At 35.9% G+C, this 20,145-nt stretch overlaps 1 pseudogene; it reads left to right on the forward strand.

Annotated features, from left to right (window-relative positions):
- The first annotated feature begins 5,602 nt into the window (after positions 1-5,602).
- On the forward strand, positions 5,603-12,208 carry LOC120154922 (annotated as a pseudogene).
- The last annotated feature ends 7,937 nt before the right edge of the window (positions 12,209-20,145 follow it).

The following is a 20,145-nucleotide window of genomic DNA, read 5'->3' on the forward strand; positions in this document are numbered from 1 at the left end:
AGGGTTTCTTCAACGGTCAGGGATTGATTTTCATGAAGTTTTTAGTCCAGTTGTGAAACCTGTAATGGTACGAGTGATTCTTACTCTTGCATTGACAAAAGGTTGGCTGCTGCATCAAGTAGATATTAATAATGCCTTTTTAAATGGGGCATTGAGTGAAGACTTTTCTGCAAATCTTGTTCTTCACTCTCGAGAAGGTGGTGCTGCTGAAACTGATTCTTGTGGAACTCAAGATGCTAATACTGGGTCTTCACAGGGTCATCCATCTCGTGGACAATCGAATGGGTATCATGGTTGAGGTCGAGGGCGTAATAATAATCGTCCTCAATGCCAGTTGTGTGGCCGATTTGGACATGTGGTCCAAAAGTGTTATCATCGTTTCGATAGAGACTACACTGGTGTATCTGGGTCTGAGTCATTGACTGAAAATGGCTCGAAGTCCACTGGTGCTGGGAACTCTACTAATCATGTATAGTCTGGTGGACAACCCTATGCTCACAACATAACCTCCATGCATTCTCGTTCAAACTTTTTTCACACTCCATTTTATTTTCCTTCCCCGTATGCTCCTGGATATTACTCCTTTCCTGGCTTCTCTTCTGGTTCAGCAACATATGTGTCCTATGTTCCAATGGACTCCGGGACTTGTTCTTCAGCATTGACTGACTCCTTGTGGTATCCTGACACTGGTGCTATACATCATGTAACAAATGATATGTTTGTGTTTCAATCAGGTACTCTTTATACGGGTGGTAATTCCTTGCTCATGGGTAATGGTGATGGTATTCCAATTACACATGTTGGTCAAGGATTTTTGAGCTCAAATAGGAAGCCTTTAATTTTACAAAATATATTGCACGTACCTAACATAAAGAAAAAGCTGTTATCTGTTTCTCAGTTCACTCGTGACAATGGTGTGTTCATGGAATTTCACCCTTCTGAATGTCTTGTGAAGGATGCTCGGACTCAAGTAATTCTTCTTCAAGGGAGGCTCACGGATGACGGGTTGTATCAACTGCTGCCTTGTACGGATCAGAGGTCTTCTTGCTTGGTGAATAATGTCTCGAAGTCACCTGTGTCTTTGAAATTGTGGAATCAGCGACTTGGCCATCCATCTCTTGATATTGTTCAGCGTGTTTTGAAGTCGTGTAGTCTTGTTTTCAATAAACCTGAAGCAGTGAATGTGTGTTCTGCTTGTATGCAAGGGAAATCTCATAAGTTGCCCTTTTGTAAATCTTTGACTGAATATAATGAGCCTTTTCAACTTGTTGTCTCTGATGTATGGGGACCAGCTCCTGTATGCTCCACTGAGGGATTTCTTTATTATGTCTCCTTTGTCGATGTTTGTAGTCGTTATACCTGGGTGTATCTTTTGAAACGTAAACCTGAGGTGGCTCAATGCTTTCTTGATTTTGCAAAATTTGTTGAAGTGCAGTTTGGATATAAAATTAAAGCACTGCAAACTGATGGGGGTGGGGAGTATCAACCACTTCGAAAATGGTTCTGTGCCAATGGAGTTCAACATCGTCTCTCGTGCCCTGGTACCTCGGAGCATAATGGTAAGGCTGAGAGAAAGCATAGGCACATTGTTGAAACAGGATTGACAATGCTAGCTCAAGCTTCTTTACCTCAGAAATTTTGGAGTTATGCCTTTGTTTCTGCTGTTTATCTTATCAATCGATTATCCACATCTGTTTTGCAAGGCAAGTCTCCCTTTGAAGCTTTGCATCGTGTCTTGCCAGATTATTCCTTTCTCAGGGTGTTTGGTTGTGGTTGCTATCCTTGCTTGCATTTGTTTAATCGTCATAAGCTGGATTTCAGGTCAAAGAAGTGCGTGTTTCTAGGATATAGCACTAATCATAAGGGATACAAATCTCTGGATGACACTGGCAGAGTAATAATTTCAAGGCACGTTGTATTTGTTGAAAGTATTTTTCCTTACGAAGTGTGTAATGTTTCAGGTGTTGCTCCAGATAATGGTGTCTCCACGGGTATTATTCCTCTTGTCTTCCTGTACAGACAGCGTATGGTTCACTAAATTCAACGCGTGCTCCACCACCAGTGCATGCTTCACCAACGTGTCCTACACCATCACCTGCCCCATCCACTAATGCTCCATTATCCACAACTAATATTCCCCTTGTCTCTTCTGTACAGACAATGCTTGGTTGTCAAAACGTTGGAACCACACCTCTTGTTGTGGTCAAGGAGCAAGCGATGAGTGTGCGTGACTTTGATAATGCGCATGGGACCATACCATATGGAAATACGCCGAGTGAACTTGATCATACGCATGAGGCCAGATTTTTTGGAAATGCGCCAAGTGAATTTGATCATACGCATGGGGTTGTTTCATTTGGAAATAGACCATTGAATTCAACACATGATTTTTTAATTGAAAATGGCCCACGTGTTGCGCCTTTGTCTTCAACTAATGCTGATAATCAAGGAGTTGGGACCACGCCACCAGCTCATGTGCATATGGAAATAGGAGTTGCTCCAAAAAATGTGAATAATAAAAGAATTGGGAGTGAGAACAACCCACGTGAAGGTCCTATCTGCTCTCCATCAATGCGTAATGCTCCCATGTGCTCTTCATCCATTCGTGATGCTCCATGTGATGCTCCATTGGATTCGGTGCATGCTCGATTTAATTCAACAAATGGTCCATTGAATTCAACGCATGATATTTTTAATTCAACCAGCCCACGTGATCCTCTAGTTCACGAGAGTGATGGACTTGTTTTGCCTACACGAGATTCTCTAGTTCACGAGGTTGATGGACAAGTCTCGCCTTCACGTGTACCTGAGACTATTGTTTGCCCTCCATCTCGGGTCCCTCATAACACGTATTCCATGGTTACCAGGGCCAAAGATGGCATTCAAAAACCTCATGTTTTACATGTTGAATACTTTGATGAAGAGCCTCGATCCATTAAAGATGCTATGAAGATTCCTCATTGGAAGAAAGTTGTACAGGAAGAGTTTGATGCTTTGATTGCAAATAACACATGGTCTCTGGTCCCTCTTCCTAGAGATCGTGTACCTGTTCACTGCAAGTGGATTTTTAAGGTGAAACGTAATGATGATGGCTCAGTGTCTCGGTATAAGGCTCGTCTTGTTGTAAAAGGGTTTCTTCAACGGCCAGGGATTGATTTTCATGAAGTTTTTAGTCCAGTTGTGAAACCTGTAACGGTACGAGTGATTCTTACTCTTGCATTGACAAGAGGTTGGCTGCTGCATCAAGTAGATATTAATAATGCCTTTTTAAATGGGGCATTGATGGAAGAGGTTTACATGACCCAGCCTCCTGGGTTAGTGCAAGCTGGTGATGGTTTAGTTTGCAAGCTGCATAAAGCAATTTATGGCTTGAAGCAAGCTCCTCGGGCCTGGTTTGAGAGCCTTCGAGAATACCTGGTCTCTGAAAGGTTCGTTTTGTCTAAATCTGATTCATCCTTGTTTTTCAAAAATCAGCTAGTAGTGTTATCTACGTGCTTGTATATGTAGATGATATCATCTTGACAGGGAGTGATACTAGTGAGATTCAGTCTGTGATTGAAAAACTGAATTCTGGATTTTCGTTAAAGGATCTTGGTTCTCTTAATTTCTTTCTTGGTATAGAGGTGTGTTCTGATGGTAATGGTCTTGTTTTGACTCAACAAAAATATATTCGGGAGCTATTGCATAAGCATGGTTTTGGAGATGTCAAGAGCCTTCCTACTCTCATGGTCTCCAACTGCAAGTAGTCAGTTGATGCCGGTGATTCCATTGAAGATGCAGCCCAATACAGAAGCATTGTAGGAGCTCTTCAGTACATAGTAGTCACTCGGCCAGATATTGCTTTTGCAGTAAACAAAGTTTGTCAATTCATGCAGTCACCTCGCAATAGCCATTTTCATGCTGTTAAGAGGATTTTACATTATCTTCAAGGAACTATTGATTATGGTCTCCGTTTTACAGCATCGTCTCGCATGTCTCTGACTGGTTTTACGGATGCAGATTGGGGGTCTGATCCTGATGATAGGTGTTCCACGACTGGCTACTGCATTTTCTTTGGTGGAAATCTCATTTCCTGGAGCTCACGTAAGCAGCAAGTTGTTTCTCGTTCCACGGCTGAAGCTGAGTATAGGAGTGTTGCTTCTGCAGCTGCTGACATTGTTTGGATTGAGTCATTGCTTTAAGAATTGTGAGTGGTTCCACATGGTAAAGCTACCCTGTGGTGTGATAATTCCAGCACTGTTGCGGTTTGTGCCAATCCTGTTCAGCATTCTAAGTTCAAGCATGTTGAGCTTGACTTATTTTTTGTACGAGAAATGGTTGTTGATGGTCATTTACAGGTTAATGAGGTTCTAGCTTATGAGCAGGTGGCGGATGTTTTGACAAAGCCATTGTCTTCTGCCTCGTTTCTCAAGCACAGACAAAAACTCTTGGTAACACAGCTAAGAGGGCTTCCTACAGGTTTACAAAGTGGGAATGACAAGGGGAATATTGAAGTCAAGAAGTTTGCTGCAGAATCTGAAGCAAGTGCTGAAGAGGTTGATAAAGCAGGGTGAATATTAGTGATCACGTGCTTGTGCTTATGAATAAGTTGTGAGTTCTAAAATAGTTTGTTAGCTTGTAGCAGTTAAGTTGTTGAGCTGTTAGTCGTTTGTTGAGCTGTTAATCATATGCTTTCCTGACTGTATAAATACTGCTCTCTAATTCAAGAGAGATTAGCTTCTTGATAATAAAAAGATTACAAAGTATTTTCAGTTTCTTTCTTGCTTTCTTAGATAGCTCAATTTCTATCTTATCAATGAGAACCCATGATCTCTATGAACAACAATAATTCCTTTAACTACTGGATTAAATTAGTTCGTACTACTCTATAGTTAATTTGATAAGAAATAATCCATTAATAATATATATTATTATGTACCTCATGGTTTGATCGTAAAAAAATCAATAAACTAGTAACTAGTATTTTATTGTAACAAAACTATGATATAGTAGTTGATTATTCGCTATAAGGATATATATATATATATATATATATTATATAACTCTAATTAGTAGTAAATGAATAATATAAATTCCATTAACAAGATCTTTATATAAATTAATGTAAATATACCTTTAGAAAAAATTAAGGAAAAATATATTTATTAAAAATCAATAGTAATAAATAATCAATCAATTTTAAAAATTTATATGTCAAAAAAATATTAAAGAAGATAGAATAATTTAAATTTTTATTAATAATAGTTTCTTTAATCTAAACCAATGTAAATATATAAAAAAATAGTTAATTTAATAAAAATAATCAATTATAGAAGTTTACTTTTAACAAACACTTTAATGGGAATAAGAATATATATAATATTTTATTGTAATAAAAATATGGAATCTGGTCAAAAATAGAAGTCCAATAGCATTTGAATATAAAGAAGCCCTACTACGGACACTATACATGCTATATATATACATACATACATACATATATATATATATATATATATATATATGTATGTATGTATGTTAAACAATTAAATCTTGCGATTAGTCATAAATTTCTGTCAGAAAAACCTTCAATATTTTCTTCGATCCGGATTAATCTATCGATATGTATAAAATAGCGGAAGCATCGCAATATCTAGCCGTAACTGGCGCCGGTATCGAAGACATCAAGCTTGTGAAGAAGGCATGGGTGCTTCCAGGGCAGACCTGCACCGTTTTAGACCTTTCCCCTGTAAACTACACCTTCCAAGTCCAAGACATGAGCACTGAGAAGCTACCTTTCGTCCTCCCAGCCGTTTTCACCATCGGCCCTCGCGAGGGCGATAACGAAAGCCTCATCAAGTATGCTAGGCATATGTCTCCCCACCACAAAGAATTCGACCATGTCAAAGAACTGGTTCAAGGCGTGATCGAGGGAGAAACTAGGGTTATTGATGCTGCCATGTCCATGGAAGAGATTTTCAAGGGAACCAAAGAATTTAAACGTGAGGTTTTTGAAAAGATTCAGCTTGAACTTAACCAGTTTGGGCTTTTCGTCTACAATTGTAACGTTCAACAGCTTGTTGATGTACCTGGTCATGAGTATTTTTCTTACTTGGGTCAAAAGACTTAGATGGAGGTTGCTAATCAAGCCAAGATTGATGTAGCCGAGGCCAAGATGAAAGGCGAGGTTGGTTCTAAGGTAAGGGAAGGAAAAACTAAGCAAAATGCGGCGAAGATCGACGCCGAAACCAAGATTATAGCTATGCAGAGGCAAGGTGAAGGGAACAAGGAGGAGATAAGGGTGAATACTGAGGTTAAGGTTTTCGAAAACCAAAGAAAGGCGGAAGTAGCAAAGGCTAATGCAGATTTGGCTAAGAAGAAAGCTGGTTGGTCTAAGGAGGCACAAGTGGCTGAGGTGGAGGCGACAAAGGCGGTGGCATTGAGGGCAGCTGAGCTTCAAAAAGAAGTGGAGATGATGAATGCTGCCACCATGACTGAGAAGCTTAAGTCTGAGTTTCTTAGTAAAGCTAGCGTCGATTATGATAGTAAGGTAATTTTGATTCATTAGTTTGAAGGATTTCTTGTGTAGCTTTGAATTGTTAATTATCTATTGTTTCTTGTAGGTGAAAGAAGCCAATCAGGAGCTGTACAAGAAATAAAAGGAAGCAGAGGCAAGATTGTATGAGAAAGAAAAACAGGCTGAGGCAGAGAAATCAATCGTGGATGCTGCATTTTACACTCGTAAACAAGTTGCTGACGGAGAATTATATGCGAAAATAAAGGAAGCTGAAGGATTAATGGCACTTGTAAAGGCACAAGGCGTGTATCTAAGCACACTCTTGGAAGCAGTGGGAGGCAACTATGTAATCCTAAGGGATTACTTGATGATTAATGCCAGAATGTTTCAAGATATTGCTAAGATAAATGTTGAAGATGTTCGTGGATTACAACCAAAGATCAACATTTGGACTAATGGAGGAGGAGATGCAGCTGATAGAGGTGTACTATGTTGGTTTTTGGCAAAGTCCCACATTGGTTGTGTATAAGGAGGAGGGGAAATTCTTTTGTTATAAATAAAGCCATCATCCTCCTTAGTTAATCATCCCACAAATTTAAGCCTTCTTCTATATTAAAGGCTATTTGTATTCTTTCTCTCTTTGTAATATTTCCTCTATTAGTGAAATATTTTGGTGTTCTCTTTTATGTCTATTTAATAGCTATTGTCGGGTATAGTTTTTGTTAATTATTGTCCTATTAAAATTACTTGTCTTGGTAGTTGTGTCTAAGGAAAGTGGGTTTTAAGAGGGACCATTGTGACCCCTCCTCTTTCCTGGGAATATACCTTGGGGTGATTTTTAGTACAATCGTTTTCACACTAGTTACCTAGATAATAGTTTCGAAGGTGAATCTGTTATTGGTGGAAATTAACCTGAATTCCACAACAATTGATATCAAAGCTCTTGGTTTATTTTAGTATGCTCTGTGGTTGCGGCTTAGGCTGATCTTTCACATCAGAAAAAATTTCCTTGGGATAATTGTCATTCCGCATTGGCAGCTATTAAATAGAAATTGTAGCAAAAATGGCAGACTCTTCTTCATCTTCAATTTTGGCAAGAAATGCTGTGACAAATGTTAGATTTACAATAGAGATTTTTGATGGCACCGGTCATTTCGGCATGTGGCAAAGTGAGGTTCTAGATGCCCTATTTCAGCAGGGTCTAGACATTGCTATTGAAGGAGAGAAACTAGATGATGTTGAGGAGAAAGAATGGAAGAGGATCAATAGAATGGCATGTGGTACTATTCGATCGTGTCTTTCTAGAGAGCAGAAGTATGCATTTTCTAAGGAAACTTCTGAAAGTAAATTGTGTAAGGCACTGGAGGAGAAATTTTTGAAGAAAAACGGTCAGAACAAACTCTACATGAAAAAGAGATTGTTCCACTTCAACTATGTACCAAGTACCACTATGAATGATCACATTACTAGCTTTAATCAGCTGGTGACTGATCTGATGAATATGGACGTGACTTTTGAAGACGAAGATTTGGCTCTGATGTTGATAGGATCACTTCCTGATGAGTTTGAGTATCTTGAAACTACTCTACTTCATGGGAAGGTTGATGTGTCTCTCAGTGAAGTAACTGTTGCCTTGTATAGTTATAAATTGAGAAAGAAAGACAAACAAGAAAACACAAGTGTCGAAGCAGAAACTCTTGTTGTTAGAGGCCGTTCGAAGAGTCAAAATAAAGGAAGCAGAGGGAGATCGAAGTCAAAGTCACGATTGAGCAAAGATGAATGTGCCTTTTATCGAGAAAAAGGGCACTGAAAGAAAGAATGTCCCAGGCTAAAGAATAAAGGCAAACCTAAAAGGGGGAAGGCTGTCTCAGGGTCAAATGTGGTCGAGTATGATGATGCAAATTCAGATTTCGCATTCGCTGCTACGCCATCAACCAGTTGTTCCAGTTCATGGTTGTTAAATTCAGCTTGTAGCCACCATATGACCCCCAATAGAGAATGATTCTTTGATTTTAAAGAACTAAAAGGTGGAATTGTCTACACAGTAAATAATTCCCCTCTTGACACACTTGGGATTGGTTCAATTCGCTTGAGGAATCAGGATGGATCAATCAGAACCTTAACAGGTGTCCATTATGTACCAGATTTAATGAGAAATCTCATCTTTGTGGGAACCTTAGAGTCAAAAGGTTTAGAAGTAAAGGCAAAAGATGGGATTATAAGGATTATCTCTGGTGCACTGGTGATAATGAAGGGAATCCGAAAAAGAAACAATGTGTGTTACTTTCTGGGTAGTACAATTGTTGGGACAGCAATAATGGCAACTGATGAATATGAGTCATAAGCAACCAGGTTATGGCATATGCACTTGGGGCATGTTGGTGAAAAATCCTTGAAATTACTCATAGATCAAAGATTAATGAAGGGTGCTCGGACTTGCAAATTAGCTTTTTGTGAGCATTGCATCAAAGGGAAGAAGACGAGGGTGAAATTTGGAACAGCAATCCATGATACTAAAGGTATTTTTGATTATATTCATTCAGATGTATGGGGGCCTTCCAAGACAACTTCATTGGGAGGAACACACTATTATGTCACCTTTGTTGATGATTTTTCCCGGAGAGTTTGGGTGTATCCAATGAAGACAAAGGATGAGGTGCTAGGATTTTTCCTTAAATGGAAAAAGATGATGGAGACTCAAACAGGCAGAAAAATCAAACATCTCCGTACAGACAATGGTAGAGAGTACAAAAATGATCCATTTCTGAAAGTCTGTGAAGAGGAAGGTATTGTCAGGCACTTCACTGTCAGAGGTACACCACAACAGAATGGAGTAGCAGAGCGTATGAACCGGACATTAGTGGAGAAGGTTTGGTGTATGTTGTCTAATGCTGGGTTAGGCAAATAATTTTGGGCTGAGGCTTTGGTCTATGCTTGTCACCTTGTCAACCGCTTATCATCGACTGCTATTGGTGGTAAAACACCATTAGAGAAATGGTTTGGAGTACCTGCTACATATTTTGATTCCTTACATGTGTTTGGTTCCACTGCATACTACCATGTTAAGGAGTCAAAGCTGGATCCAAGAGTAAAGAAGGCGATCTTTATGGGGATCACCTCTGGTATGAAAGGCTATCGTCTTTGGTGTCCAAAAACAAAGAAAATAATCTTCAGCAGGGATGTTACCTTTGATGAATCTACAATGTTGAGAAAGGTGACTTCAGAAAAATTAGACCAGACATATGGAACTCCCAAACAGGTGGAGTTTGAAGGAAGCAAGATTATCCCAACCAGTAAAGAAACTGATGTTGACTCTCCTATGGTAGAAGAATATTTAGATGAAGAAGAGGTTCAGACCCAAGAACCTCCACAGCAACATGAATCAATTGCACTCAGAAAGGGAAAGAGGACCATTAGACAACCTGCTCGTTATGCTGATATGGTCTCTTTTGCATCACCAATTGCAATTGATGACGTTCCTGCCACTTTTAATGAAGCAGTTCAAAGTTCAGAACATAAAAAGTGGAGGATCTCCATGAATGAAGAAATGCAATCCCTTCAAAAGAATCAGACGTGGAAACTAGCTAGTTTTCCGAAGGGATAGAAGGCAATTGGGTGCAAGTGGGTATATGCAAAGAAAGATGGATTTCCTGACAAGAATAACATTCGCTACAAAGCAAGATTGGTGGCTAAAGGCTACGCTCAAACGGAGGGAGTTGATTATAATGAAGTGTTTTCTCCAGTTGTAAAACATTCCTCCATCAGAATTTTGTTGGCTTTGGTAGCGCAGTTGGATTTGGAACTAGTTCAGATGGATGTAAAAACTGCATTTTTACATGGAGACTTGGATGAGGAAATCTACATGACTCAGCCAAATGGATTCAAAGTTGCTGAAAAATAAGAGATGGTGTGCAAATTAGAAAAATTGTTGTACGGATTGAAGCAATCTCCAAGGCAGTGGTACAAGAGATTTAACAAGTTTATGATAGGGCAGAAGTACACAATAAGCAAATATGATCATTGTGTGTATTTACGCGAGCTAGAAGACGGATCCTATATATATCTTCTTCTTTATGTTGATGATATGTTGATAGCTTCCACGAGTCAGACAGAAATTGTGAAACTAAAGACTCAATTGAACAGGGAGTTTGAGATGAAGGATCTTGGTGAAGCGAAGAAGATTCTAGGCATGGAGATATCAAGGGATAAGAAACTGAGGAGGCTTTATTTGTCTCAGAAAGAATATCTAAGGAAGGTACTAAAACGTTTTGGCATAAATGAGATGTCAGAACCAGTTAGTACACCTCTTGCTCCTCATTTCAAGCTCGGTGCATCAATATCACCTAAGGATGATGCAGAACGGGAATACATGTCAAAGGTTCCGTATGCAAGTGTTATTGGTAGCTTGATGTATGCAATGGTGTGTACGAGACCCGATATTTCACAGGCAGTTGGGGTTGTGAGCAGGTATATACATGATCCTGGAAAGGAACATTGGCAAGCTGTGAAATGGATTCTGCGGTATATTCTGAACACCATAGATGTTGGTTTGGTCTTTCAGCAGGACAAACAAGACGGTCAGTGTGTAGTTGGGTATTGTGATTCAGACTATGCAGGTGATTTGGACAAGCGTCAATCAACTACTGGTCATGTGTTTACATTTGCAAAGGCACCAGTCAGTTGGAAGTCCACCTTACAGTCAACAGTGGCTTTGTCTACTACAGAGGCAGAGTATATGGCGGTTACAGAGGCTGTGAAGGAGGCAATTTGGCTTCAAGGGTTGCTTGGTGAATTGGGAATGGAACAAAAGCACATTAAAGTGCACTGTGACAGTCAGAGTGCTATTCATTTAGCAAAGAACTAGGTTTACCATGCAAGGACGAAGCACATCGATGTTCGATATCACTTTGTACGAGAGATTCTAGAAGAAGGTGGAGTCATAATCCAGAAGATTCGGACCACTGAGAATCCTGCTGATATGTTGACAAAAGTGGTAATTGCGGTCAAGTTTAAACATTGTTTAGACTTGGTCAATATTGTTACAAATTAAAAGATTGTTTTTTTAGAGATGTGTGAAATTTGCCAAGGTGGAGATTTGTTGGTTTTTGGCAAAGTCCCACATTGGTTGTGTATAAGGAGGAGGGGAAATTCTTTTGTTATAAATAAAACCATCATCCTCCTTAGTTAATCATCCCACAAATATAAGCATTCTTCTATATTAAAGGCTATTTGTATTCTTTCTCTCTTTGTAATATTTCCTCTATTAGTGAAATATTTTGGTGTTCTCTTTTGTCTATTTAATAGCTATTGTCGGGTATAGTTGTTGTTAATTATTGTCCTATTAAAATTACTTGTCTTGGTAGTTCTGTCTAAGGAAAGTGGGTTTTAAGAGGGACCATTGTGACCCCTCCTCTTTCCTGGGAATATACCTTGGGTGATTTTTAGTACAATCATTTTCACACTAGTCACCTAGATAATAGTTTTGAAGGTGAATCTGTTATTGGTGGAAATTAACCCGAATTCCACAACATACTCGGTGGTGGTCGAGCTGACGGAACTGCTGCTGTTTCGGGAACTAGTGCTATGAAGGAGGTTGCTGGAGTTTACAGAATGTTGCCACCATTGTTCGAGACGGTGTATGATCAAACTGGAATGTTACCACCTTCTTATATGGGAACATTAACTCCTTCCCAACGCTCAACAACAGATTGAAAAGTTTGAACTGTTGGACATCATAGTTTTATCATATTTTCCCATATACATTTTTTTTTTAATTTTTTTGAGTCGTTAATTCTTCAACCTAATTATAAACAATTTAGAGATTGGATTGAGTTGTTGGTTCATAGATTCTTTAATATATACATATATATATATATATATATATATATACTGCTATATTCTTTTAACCTTGATTTACTCATATTTCCTTTGAGCATCCTAATAACATATGTGGCCTTTTATTTTATTTTGGTAATTCTGGTTCCAGTGAACACTTTTTTAATACTTCTTGTCCTTCAATAGTTTCACCTACTGGAAGTCCATGGACCATACATCCATGGTTACATTTAGTTTTCAATCTTCTCCATGGTCACAGTATCCTCTATTGGTGTTCTAGTATCAACCCTGTGCTGGTAGTACAGATCAATGTATTCGAAGTCAAGGCACTCGAGGCTACTCTCGACCGTGGCACGGACATGTTCAGGGGTACCATTTATTGAAACATTTGGCTCTGCATCCGCTGCATGATCGATCCTGACAATACCGAATTTCGTGGCTAATTGTACCTTCTCTCGCGGTAGTTGCTTCATTGCCTGAAAAGAGATCGGTGTTTACAAGTTGATGAATTGCATTTACAAGCAATAAAAGAAAGTGAATGCCTATGAAATCATATCAATATGTTACCTTTCCGACCAAGATTCCATCGTTTTGGGGTCCAAAGATATCTGATGTATCAAAGAAAGTGATTCTCTTGTGAATGCATGCTTGATGGGATTTCATTCTTTAATGTTTGGACAGAAATAATATGCTATGATTTCACCTTCTCTTGTTCAAAAAAAAAAAAAAACTCATTGTTCTTGTAATGAGCTCGATTTAATGCTTCCATTTCTTGCACAAGCAATCCTTCTATATTTTCAGTTTCAAACAAATCCACTATCTATCATATAATTAAACATCAATTTGATCAATAACAAAACTCTTTATAAATTTATCCCCTTCCATGTTAAAGAATTTGAAAAAAAAAATAAATTTATTATAATTCAATTAATTTAAATCAAATATTTTTTAATTTATTTTCTACTCTTTATATATTTTATAATAAGTAAACTTTTTTTCTTTTACAAAAAAATTAAGGTTAGGAGTGACTCCACAAGTCCAGGAGCAGGGCAAATCTAAGACTCAATTGTGATTTATATAAGAATTTACAGATTGCCCACTAAGAGTAACAGTGATAGGATTCGAACTTAACCTTACAAACTCAAATACTTTTGAACAGAAAAAGGAAATAAATTAAAATAAAATAATGAATAAATAATAATGATAGTGGCATTGGTGATGAGAGTTTTTAGTCAAATTCTAGTGTTAAATTGATATTTTATCTCAAGTTTAATGGTTAAAATGATATTGCATCTAAAGTTCAAGGTTAAAATAATATTATATCTAAAGTTCAAAGGTTACATTAAAAATTAATCTTTTTTTATTAATATGTCATGTCATCAAACTAATATACAATTTAGTGACTAAAACAGAATAATTGATAAATTAAGTAATCAAAAATTAATAAACTGAGAACGTATAAAATTTATTTTCTAGATTCAGTGAGCAAAATATATAAATATAAAAGAAAAATGATCAAATTTACCAAAAAACCAAAAAATACATGTAGTTCCCGGCAATTTTGAAGGGATAAAAGTGGTGGAAAAAATGGTTCATATAAGGTGGTGAAATTTTTTTAAAAGTGAATTGAAATGAACAGTGAATAAGAGAATATATCGGAAAACCTCGAAAACACAAAGCGTCTTCCTTGGATTGCATATAGTGTAAAAGCCAACCTTATTAACATATCAACTCAAAAAATATAATGTCTTTTAAAACAAAAGTGATTCCTTTCATTGTTTTATATTATCACAATTGAAAAATAATTTCTTCGGATAAATTACAAATTTGATAACTGAATTTTATTATCTCTTCTATTCCACTTATTATAATTTAATTTTTTCACAGAACTTAATACATTAAATTTTTTTGTCACTCAACCGTTTCCTTACTAACGACTTTATGATGTGACTTTTTTGTTGTTAACAGAAGAGTGACCAAAAAAGTCTAATGCATAAAGTTTAATGATTAAATTGAAATAATAAAAAGTATAATTAGTGAAATAGGAGTGAGAATAAAGTTTAATGATTAAATTTTTTAATTTACCCATTAAAAAGATAAAAAAAACTATATCAAACACTTTTAGCGAGGAAACGGTTAAATGACTAAAAAAAATCTAATATATTAAGTTCAATAAAAAAATAAAAAAAATCAAAGTATAATAAGTGAAATAAAAGAGATAGTAATGTTCATTTACCAATACTTCACCCAATTTCTTTTTCACCTCATTTGAATAATTGTTTTCACCACACCATTTAAGGAAAATTACAGTTAGTTCCATTACCAGTCCGATTCTGTTTCTTATATTAAACCAATGGGTTATCAACGTAAAAATCATATCGACGTTTATAAAAATGTTCGGTCTTTATAGTAATTGAATCAAATTGAGATATTGTCAAAATATTTTGTGGGTACCTCATTAAATTAAGATCATAAACTTAAATCAGTTAGTCTAGTGGGATGAGACACTAGTCCTTTAAGCAAGGTCAGGGGTTCGAATCTTGGCGTTTGTGAATGAAGCAAACTGGGTTGGAAAGGTCACCCTCGCCTTTGCAGTATCCGATCTGAATTAGTTGGTCAATAGAATAGATATCAGTGATTAATTTAAAAAAATAATAAAAATATAAAAATTTTTAAAAATAAATTATATTAACGAAAACCGTTCTACGATGCGTAATCTACAACCATAACACTTGGTGGCGGATCCACATTATGATTAGGGTGGGCACGCATGTCCACCTTGAGATTCAGATTTTCTCTTGTTATTTATATATTTTATTAGTTGTGCCTATTCTAAAATTTTATTTGTGTCCATCCAAAAAATATTACTCCGCTTCTTATATACAAACCCTAGTTTTTCAATCTTCAAAGAAAGAAACAAAAGGAATCCCTAGCACCAAGACTAGTAACACCGTTTCTTATATACAAGGGAACACAAGATTTTGTACTGACCAAACCACTTTGACCGCCCCCTTAGGTCCATCGCTGATTGCATGAATATGCATTTTTTTTAGGTGGGGAAAGAATTACTATATATCCCAGAAATTAGGCACTGCCATGACAATCATGGCGTGCAAAGTTGACTCACCAGTCTATTCCAGTTACATTTTTTTGACAAACTCTGGGATATCTATGAAAAATAAATAGAAATTGATGTTTCCTTTTTTCCACAAAAGCATATTTACTTGGACCACAAGAGACTGAGAGTTCATCTTTACTCACGAGTGTTGCACACTTGCAGTTGAGGATTGATCCTTATCAAGTAAGAGAAAAAAAGTTCGATCGAGATTAATTCATACTATTCCTCTTGACAATGTGACAATACTTGTTGGTTAAGGGCAGTTCTTTTAGTATGTAAGAATTGAGATTGAAGAAATACTGTCAAAAGTATATGGTTCTGCAACCCTAAAAGGGAAAAGGTAAATAGTCCTGATCTTAGTGGAATTTAAAAGCATAGGGATTGGAAGGTGGGTGGTACCAGTTGGCTCTTTGCTTGCAAATAAATTAATGAGAGATGACAGATCAAAGCCTGGGTTGAGCAACTTGTCTCTTCTTCTGGTTTTTGTTTAATAAACATTTTTTATTTATTTTGAAATTCACAGGAAATCTCTTATCATATAGAACTTCCTAGCTGGTGGTCCACCATGAATTCTTCCAATTAATCTCTGAAATAGAAATGATTAAGCAAAATATTCCCAGCTATCAAAGAGAAATCTAGCACATTTCTGCAAGAGAAAAATCAAATATGGCAAAAAGAAAACGGAGAAATTGTTCTCATGGATCCATCATTGAGCTCTCAAACATTGAAGAATGAATAACACACATGAGTGCAGCTCTCAAACATAGAAATTGTACTCTTAGATCCATCATTCGACAACTTTACCCCTCTACTACTCCTAAAGAATGGACCCTCTCCCTAATTGGTATACAATTTTTTATGTTTCCTCTCTTTCCTTCTCGAAATTTTTTTGTCGAGAGAGTAACACAAGCGAGGTTCTATTTCATCATTTCGAAATATGAAGTTTGAAAGGCTTTGTTATATCTTTTGAGGTGACCGTCAACTTTAGAGATTACTCTAATTCAAACGAAATTGCTTCTAAGATAATAACTTCTAAGAGTTATAGTAAATCATTCCATTTTTCTTTATTATTTTATTAATATTGTGGGTTAGTCAATGATAACCCTATTATTTTGCAGCAGTCCTATTTTCTAACCCAATGAGTACATTAAGAACACAAAACCAATCAAGAGTAGAAGTGAGTTATATTGCTCCAACGGTTTTTTTTTAACTCCTCCAAGTACTCTTGCAGAACATATCTGGATATGGGTATACAATCCTTCAAGAACCCTAAAAATACATAGAAAAACTTGAACATATTCGCGTCGAACACGCATATATTTGATACCTTCATTCGAGTCCAAGTAACATAAAAAGGAAAATAGTCGCTTAAACCCTAACAAGCATCCTAATATAATATCCTTCCAATGAAACAAGAACAACAAGACTTGATACCGAAAGAAAAAGCTGAAACCACACAAGTTCTTATGAAAGATAAAGAAGAAGAAACCAAGGAAATAACCACACCTCTCTTCGGGTTCGTTCATTAGGATTTTATTCATGCTGCCATGGACAGATGAAGCTGTCATATGATCTAGTCTCTCTCCCTCTCTCCCCAAGGGATAAAGCTAGATCATGCTGGCAGCTTCAACTATCAGTGGTGCATGATGAATCTATCAAGCCTGAAACTCCAAACATCTTTGTTTTTTTCTTTCTTTTTTTCATCTGATTTGAAGGATTTGTTGGATGTGAAGAGTGGAAATGAGAGGATATAAATAGCAAAGGGTTTTTCTTTCAGTTTGTTTGATGATTTTGGTTTCTCTTCCTTTTTCTAGGGTGCTTTTCTAAATTTTCTTTTTCTTACGTATGATTGGCTAGGCTGGCAAGAGTTATCCCTTCACGTTTTTTTAGCAGGAACTAGCATCTCTAGCCCATCGTTATGCTTTTTTGGTTTAAATATTTTAAAGTTTTAAATTTAGTCCCTTTATTTTTTTTGTGAAATTAAGCTTTTTTTATTTAAAATTAAGTTCAATCTTACCACTAGTTGTCGACTTGAAAGAATACAATTTGATTCTTAATGTATAATAATAAAAAATCATCATTAATTGAATAATACTATATTTTTTTATCATTTACATTGATAACATTTTAATGGTCATATTAATAAAAATGTAAATATAGATGATTAAAAAGTTATTTTAATTTCTTTTATAACTTCTATATCAATAATTAATAGACTCTAGATTAAATTAATAACTTTTAGTGATCAAATTGATAAAATTATAAACATAGAGGACTAAAAAATTATTTTATCTTTTTATAACTTCTAGGTCAACAATTAATAGAGATTCAATTTTAAAAAAATAAAGTATAATGAATTTTTTTTAAAATTCTATAAAAAAATCTAAAGTAAAGCATATGATCTGTAAATGTAATTGTTCGAACTTAAAAATTTTAAAAAAGTAACATATTCTTTTACCACTGAAAACCACTAATAGGTTCATTTGTTTTTAAAAAATATGGGGGAAAATTCAATTGAAGTAGAGATTATATAGTCTAAAAGTGATCTTGTTCGGGTTGGGGAGTAATATTCAAATAAATTTTTTTAACAAGTACGTCTTGCGGAGTTTGGTGTGGCTGGACATGTGTTCATCCTGAAATTCGATTTTTCTTCAATTAGTTATTTGTTTTATTGATAGTGTCTACCCTGAAATTTTTCGTGCCTATTTTGAAATCTGAGTTTTCTTTGATTAATTTCTTATTTTATTGACGGTGCCCACCCTAAAATTTTATTTGCAAGCATCCTATTTAAAAATTTTATGTTGTTAACATATATGTGTCCACCCTTAAAAAAATCTCTGAATTAGCTATTAAAAGTATGAATCCAAGATCCAAAGAAGTTCATTCATATTTCATCAAGTACTTGTTGGTCACAAAATGCAATGAACGTCATACGAACAAAACTCAAGAAATCTAAACCCACAATTGAATTAATGACCTTATGTTAGGTGTCAAACATAGAAATTTAAAGATTATAAAATCATAAAATTCCAAGAATACATAATTAGATTATCGATAAAAATTAAAAAGACTAAATCATGTGAGAATTTAAAATTTACAAGAGTATAAATCCATTCACTGACCTTATTGGTTAAAGAGAGTGTTATGTCATACGGTCGAGCACTTACATTTGTATTAAGAAAGATTAATATTATCTTTTAATCACCTCAAACTATTCAGAAAAACGATTATAGGGATATGACCACATTTCTACGTTCCTCGATCTATCCCTACTCGAAATGGTGGTTTGGAAGAGAAGAGAGGAAGGAAAATGGTGAAGGAAAAAGCATCTAAATAAGGAAAAGAAGTAGAGAGGGAAGTGGTCCCAAAAGGAGAGATGAGACCAAATTGAAATGTTGGTTTTCGGCCAGGGCCACCACATGCAGGCAGGATCTAAAGCTTTTTATTTTCTATCCAAAGAGGCTCTATTAGCTTTTAAAACTTTAGTTGGATGAAGCTTTCAGCCCTCTCTTTCTCTGTGTTTTATGTTGGTGTAAGGTTAGCATCAGCCATGAAAACCCACAATTGGAACACTGGGAGGCGTGTAATGGGGGACCAGCTTTGCATGCCAAGCATAAAGGAAAAGCCACAATAAACTACATCTTCTCATCGCCCAACTTTATGTGTTCTTTTCCATATTAGACTACCTTGACAGTTAGGACATTACCCGGCATTAGGGTTTACTCTATATATATTATTCTTTTCGAGTTTTATTAAACGTGAGATAAGATTTTTTATCTACGCGTTATGAGACAGGTTAAATGATATATTTATATATCTTTTGGTATGGTGGTAGTATGAGCTAGGCAGTGCTGCTTGGAATTTTAGTTTTATTTTGTTAATTAAGGATGAGAAATATATATGAAGAAGAAAGGGGAAGCCATTAACGAAGTAGAGCAATCAACAAGGGCTTTAAAGATATCATGTGATCGGAAATTAGGCAAATTGTATGAAGAAAAAGTACACAACCACACCACTTGGCCTGATGTAAGAGTGACCCCTTTTCTATTTTGAAATCACTGACAGTGGCTTAAATTTGTCTTTTTTCTTTCTTTTTCTAGTGTTGATTCCATCATACATCCTCAAACTATACCTTAATCTTGAATTGGTTCCAAAACTTTTGAACATTCCGATTCCGTCTCCAAACTATGACTCATATTTTGAATCGATCCTCAAACTTTTGAATGTTCCAAATCATCCTCAAAATATGAACCTCGTTAAAAATTAATCCCCAAACTTTGAACATTCCAATAATGTTCCTCCAAATCATTCAAATGCTTGTGAATGAAAATAGAACATTCAAAAGTTTGGTGACCAATATAGAATGAGGGTTATAGTTTGGAGATGATTTTGGAATGCTCAGAAGTTTAGGAACCAATTTAAAATCAGGAACCAATTTAAAATCAGAGTAATAATTTGAGCATGAAACTAGAATATTCAAAAGTTTAAGGATCAATTTAAAAAATATAGTTTAGAGATGTGTGTGCAATTAACTCTACTTTTTAAGTATAGTCATAAATTAGTCCTCAATCCTCAATGTTTATATTTTATTTCCTCTTTTACTTCAAAACGGAATGATCTGTCCTACAGGTAAGGATGAAAAATGATATTTGATCGACTCACTCGAATACGTCTATTTAAAAAAATTATATTAAAC

The sequence above is a fragment of the Hibiscus syriacus genome, unplaced genomic scaffold (assembly GCF_006381635.1).
Source record: "Hibiscus syriacus cultivar Baekdansim isolate YM2019G1 unplaced genomic scaffold, ASM638163v2 tig00111151_pilon, whole genome shotgun sequence".
NCBI classification, from domain to species: Eukaryota; Viridiplantae; Streptophyta; class Magnoliopsida; order Malvales; family Malvaceae; genus Hibiscus; species Hibiscus syriacus.